The sequence below is a fragment of the Leptonotus elevatus genome, chromosome 11 (genome assembly GCF_054856555.1).
Source record: "Leptonotus elevatus isolate MCC_2025b chromosome 11, RoL_Lele_1.0, whole genome shotgun sequence".
Taxonomy (NCBI): domain Eukaryota; kingdom Metazoa; phylum Chordata; class Actinopteri; order Syngnathiformes; family Syngnathidae; genus Leptonotus; species Leptonotus elevatus.
In genome coordinates, this window is record NC_141249.1 from 2,412,246 (window position 1) to 2,417,388 (window position 5,143).

Below are 5,143 nucleotides of genomic sequence, written 5' to 3' on the forward strand. Positions count from 1 at the left end.
GCTGTATTTTGTATTATTAATTTATCGTTAATTATTTTATTTACTTACCTACTTGTTTTATTTATTTTATTAACTTATTTACTTACCCACTTATGCCCACTACGCTGTTAGCCGCCCTAAATGTTGGCAACAGGCACCGTGTAATACAATGTTAGAGGGAAAGATGATGTAGCGTTGGTTGAAATAATGAAGCTTTGCTGGTGGTCTGAAGTTTCCTTTTAATTCTCCTTTCGTTTGTCTCATACACAAACCTCTTACAGCATAAGAGCTGGAAAATAAAACAAACATGACGCCGTCATTCAGACATGTTTACATTTCCTCTATACCAGGGGTCACCAAATAGCGGACCATGGTCCAGATCCGGGCCCCCAGACCCTTTCATCCGGACCTCCAAGAATATGTACTGGGGGGGAAATATATTCAGTTTTACCGGTAGACGATTTATGAATAGGAGCGAGCGAGGGCAGCTATGCTTGAGCCGGGGTCCTTTGACAGAGCCAGGGTACACGCATTCTCACGACAAACATGATGAAGTATGATGTTGTCAAAAGTCAGAAAAGTACACACTGAAAAGTGAATGGACTGAGGCGTATGCTTTAATTTTGCCGCCATCGAGCCCCGTTACGATTACTCATTACTAATCATTTTACTGACACAAAACGTATGGTCCAGTGTGTCAGGGCCACGGACTTTTATAAATCCGTCGTCATGGCTCATATTTTTACCATCTCATATCTACAGAGGAGTGATGCGGGGGGGGGGGGGGTCTGGGTGTTTTGGGGGCCTGGGGGCGACTGTGGCTGGGTTGGGGTGGATGGCGGGCGGGGGGTTCGTGGGGGGAGCGGTGGCTGTGGACCGGTGGGGTGCCTGGCGGGCCTGCAGTGCCCCGTCCTGCTGCGTTGGATGGGGGCGCGGGCCGTGTTGGGGTGGAGGGCGCTCCTGCTCCTGGGTTTGCTCTCCGGCCGGGTCGTCCTTTGGCGCTGCCGCAGCCTGGGGGGCCCTGAGGTGTTGCGCTTGCTCTGTCCTGGCAGGGGTCGACGGTCCCCCCTTTGGTGGAGATTTTCCTGCATGCCAGATCCACCACACCAGCATCTATCGAAACTCAGACACAATCTGCTTCTTCCTCAGGTCATTGAATCGGTGGAGGCTGGTGTCTGTGGATCTCACTTTGCTTCCTTACCTCAGTCTCTCCTTTGGTCTCTTGAGGTCTCCCTAATTTGTTGGAATTTAGATGTTTCTGGGGTTGGTGAAGGACTCTGGTTGGTGGCCCGGGGGGTGGTGGGTGGTGTCTGGTTGGTGCTGGATTTCACTTTCCTTTCTTTTCTTTGGTCCTTCCTCGGGTTTCCTGACGGCCTCACGACTCTGGCTGGAAGTGTTCGGTTTAGGTGAACGTATGTTTTTTTTTTAATAGGTTTTTGGTGAACTAATGAATACACACACACTCACATGCACGCACGCACACACGCACATACACATTCTCACCCACATACAAAATAAAATAAAAAATTAAATAGAAGAAACGTGGTCGCTGAGGGTGACCACACGGCTTCTTCCTTTGAGCGACAACGCGTATCCAAAAGCGCGCATCAAGCAAGGACTCGCAAACACACAGCGCATTCCCAAAACGCGCGTGTCTTTTCCAGCCGTGAGTCCGAGGCGCCCCTGCAGCGCTCACACACGTGCCTCCACGCCGCGCGCGCACCTGACCAGCAGCCAGAGGATCGACGCTTGAGTCTCTCTCTCTCCCGTGCGACTGAATAAGTCCGTGAGTTGCGCTCCATTGCAATCTGATGATCATATACGTGCAACGCTTTTATTCAAACATAAAATAATTGACAGGTCAAACGCTTCCATCTTTATCCCCCATCTACCTTTTTCATCTACCTTCTTTTATCTTAGTTAGTTAGGTTGCAAGTTTTCTTTTTATCTTTGATTCAATTTTTTTTTATTCCGTTTCATTAATAGGTTAGGCTGTGACTGATATATGTGTGTTTATGGAGGTAAATTTGGTGCAAAACTAACTTGTGCAAAAAAAATTGTACCTGTAGAAAAAAGTCTAAATTTGTATCTGTAAAAGTCGTGATTTGTATCTGTAAAAAAAATGTGTGCCTGTAAAAAATTTTTTTGTGTCTGTAAAAGAAATTTGTACCTGTAAAAAAAAAATGTGTATGTGTAAAACAAATTTGTATCTGTAAAAACAAATTTGTATCTGTAAAAACAAATTTGTACCTGTAAAAGTCATGATTTGTATCGGTACAAAAATTTTTTTGTACCTGTACAAAAACTATAAATTTGTATCTGTAAAAGTTGTGATTTGTACCTGTAGAAATGACAACTTGTAGTCAAAGAAGTCGCCACTAGGAGTCACAAGTGGGTTTTCTGCTGCTGTTCAGTGACGTGAGTTTTGCCCCATTTGTCGCGCTACAAATGGAGCAAAACTAATTTGTACTTGTAGAGCGCCGTGATTTGTACTCGTAGAAGAAGAGGGCGGGCTCTGGAGGATTTGGGCGGGCTAAAGTTCAACCTCATTGGTTGAGCGAACGACCACGCCTATAAATCCGCAATTCCAAACAGAGTAGCTACACTAGTTTACGCGTCATTTTGGAAGAAGAGGACGTCCCAGGCGTGAAAATGTCAACATGGTTCAATATACGAACACCGTGTGGAACAGCTTAAACGTTGGTTGACATGCAGAGCACTCCAAGTGGGCAGAAAGAAAGAAGTTTTAGTATGAAGGTAAGATTTATTGTACGAACATAGCTCGTAATCCGGTGCTAGCTAGCTAGCTCATCTCATGTTGTTGTCACGAAAACTGAACACATTGAAGTCACGATTTGTATTTCAAGATTTGAAGCCTACCAGTGTAAACATACGACCAATAGCTTGTACCTGTAAAAAAAAAAAGTGGACAGTACTCAGCTACTTGTATTTGACTAACATTATATTCAAGCATCTGTACTCTTACTATCATAATAAAATGAAAACAAAACGTTTTTACTGCGAGTGGATCTTTAAGCCGCTCCAGGTATTTCAACCTCAACCCTTTATCCTCTGTATTTAATCATTTTATTTCAAATATTATAATTTATTGATAAATGTCAGTATTTTGCTCTTACACTTAGTTTACTCATCACTCACAGTACTCAAATATTTGTGCAAGTATTTTTTCTGTGCTTTTAATTTCTACTTTAGTTACATTTTCCAATGTAACATTACTCTTATTTAAATATTGGCTATTCTGCTTTTGAAATGCCAGTCTATCTGTATTACTAAGATGTGAGCAGTGTCACTGTCACGCAGCTACTTTAACAAAAGTAACTAGGTCAAATGTTAGTTTATTTATTTTTAATTAAATGAGAATCTCATATATTTCAAAATATTGCTCAAAAGGTGGAGACAACTGCTGGAGACACTGCTGAAGCATCAGTGAAAAGGATGACCCACTCCATCAGAAAGCAGCCAAGAGACAGGAGATGCCACCTGGGGGTATTCCATCAAACTGGATTATGGAGAATTATTTTGCAGATCTACCTGTGGCAGTGGTCAGTCTTTTTTTCTGGTGGCTACAATAATGGGCAACACCTATTTAGTCTTATTTTTTTATATATATATTGTTATAGGCTACTTGCCGACTTGCTGCCATGATCGCTTTTGGCTACTGTTGAGATGTAACAGTGAAGAATGAATATGTAGGTAAATTCGAGGTGCTTTACATTAAATCAATAATTAATAACACGATTAATGTGAAATACACATCTAACATGAAACAATTATAACTTATATATTTAGTCGTTCTGCTTTTTTCTTTTTTTTTTGCCAATCATATTTCCCTCGTCTTAGTGATAGCAGCAGTATTGCCTTTTTTGGTGAGTCTTGAATTCCTCATACAGCTCCATCAATAACTTTTGTTCTGTTTGTGAGAAGAATACTGTTCTCGTCTTGGATGGATGCAGAAACGGCTCTTCTGGACATCAAATAAAACATTTCAAATGATGCACAATCTTGTTTATTGAATGATACATGTTGTTATTTGATCTGACTATTTCAAATAACTCTCAATATGGATTAACTTGTACTCCTGCAACATTTCAAACTCAAAATTGGAAGACATTTAGAAAGCATAATTTCTTCACTTTCCCAAAGGTGTTTGCAGTGAAATTATCTCAGAACCGTAACCAGTGTATCAAGGATTCTCATTTGTTGGACTTCACAGCCACTTTGAAGCAGGTTTGATGTCACACCATGTGCCACCGCGATTGATCAAGAAGTAGCTTTGATTGACTGCATGCTGGCATCTGTGCGAATAGAATGATTGGGTCAGCATATTCATACAATAAAAAATAATCATAGCTTCCTAGCTGTGTCATCAAAACACAGCCACTGACATTATACGTAATCAGTTAAATGTTTAGCTTTATCTTGTTAGCCAGAAAAAAAACAAAGATTTTGTCACATCTTAATATCAGAACTAGTGGTAATACTGATAGACACAGACATTGTTTATAAACATTCCCATTTGCATTATTTTTATTTGGCTTCAGTGTTGAAAGCAAATGTGTATGTTTAAAAGTGTAAGAGCCTTTTATTTTAACTGTTTGCAAAGCATACATTGAAAAAATACTGACATTTATCAATAAATTATAATATTTGAAATAAAATGATTAAATACAGAGGATAAAGGATTGAGGTTGAAATACCTGGAGCGGCTTAAAGATCCACTCGCAGTAAAAACGTTTTGTTTTCATTTTATTATGATAGTAAGAGTACAGATGCTTGAATATAATGTTAGTCAAATACAAGTAGCTGAGTACTGTCCACTTTTTTTTTTTTACAGGTACAAGCTATTGGTCGTATGTTTACACTGGTAGGCTTCAAATCTTGAAATACAAATCGTGACTTCAATGTGTTCAGTTTTCGTGACAACAACATGAGATGAGCTAGCTAGCTAGCACCGGATTACGAGCTATGTTCGTACAATAAATCTTACCTTCATACTAAAACTTCTTTCTTTCTGCCCACTTGGAGTGCTCTGCATGTCAACCAACGTTTAAGCTGTTCCACACGGTGTTCGTATATTGAACCATGTTGACATTTTCACGCCTGGGACGTCCTCTTCTTCCAAAATGACGCGTAAACTACTGTG

The 5,143-nt window shown here is 40.5% G+C and overlaps 1 long non-coding RNA gene across 1 annotated transcript; it reads left to right on the forward strand.

Annotated features, from left to right (window-relative positions):
• Positions 1–2,588: 2,588 nt before the first annotated feature.
• LOC147165174 (uncharacterized) lies at positions 2,589–4,000 on the forward strand. The gene is made up of 2 exons (XR_015096519.1): positions 2,589–2,736; positions 3,391–4,000. It is a non-coding gene; the product is annotated as an uncharacterized LOC147165174 (long non-coding RNA).
• The last annotated feature ends 1,143 nt before the right edge of the window (positions 4,001–5,143 follow it).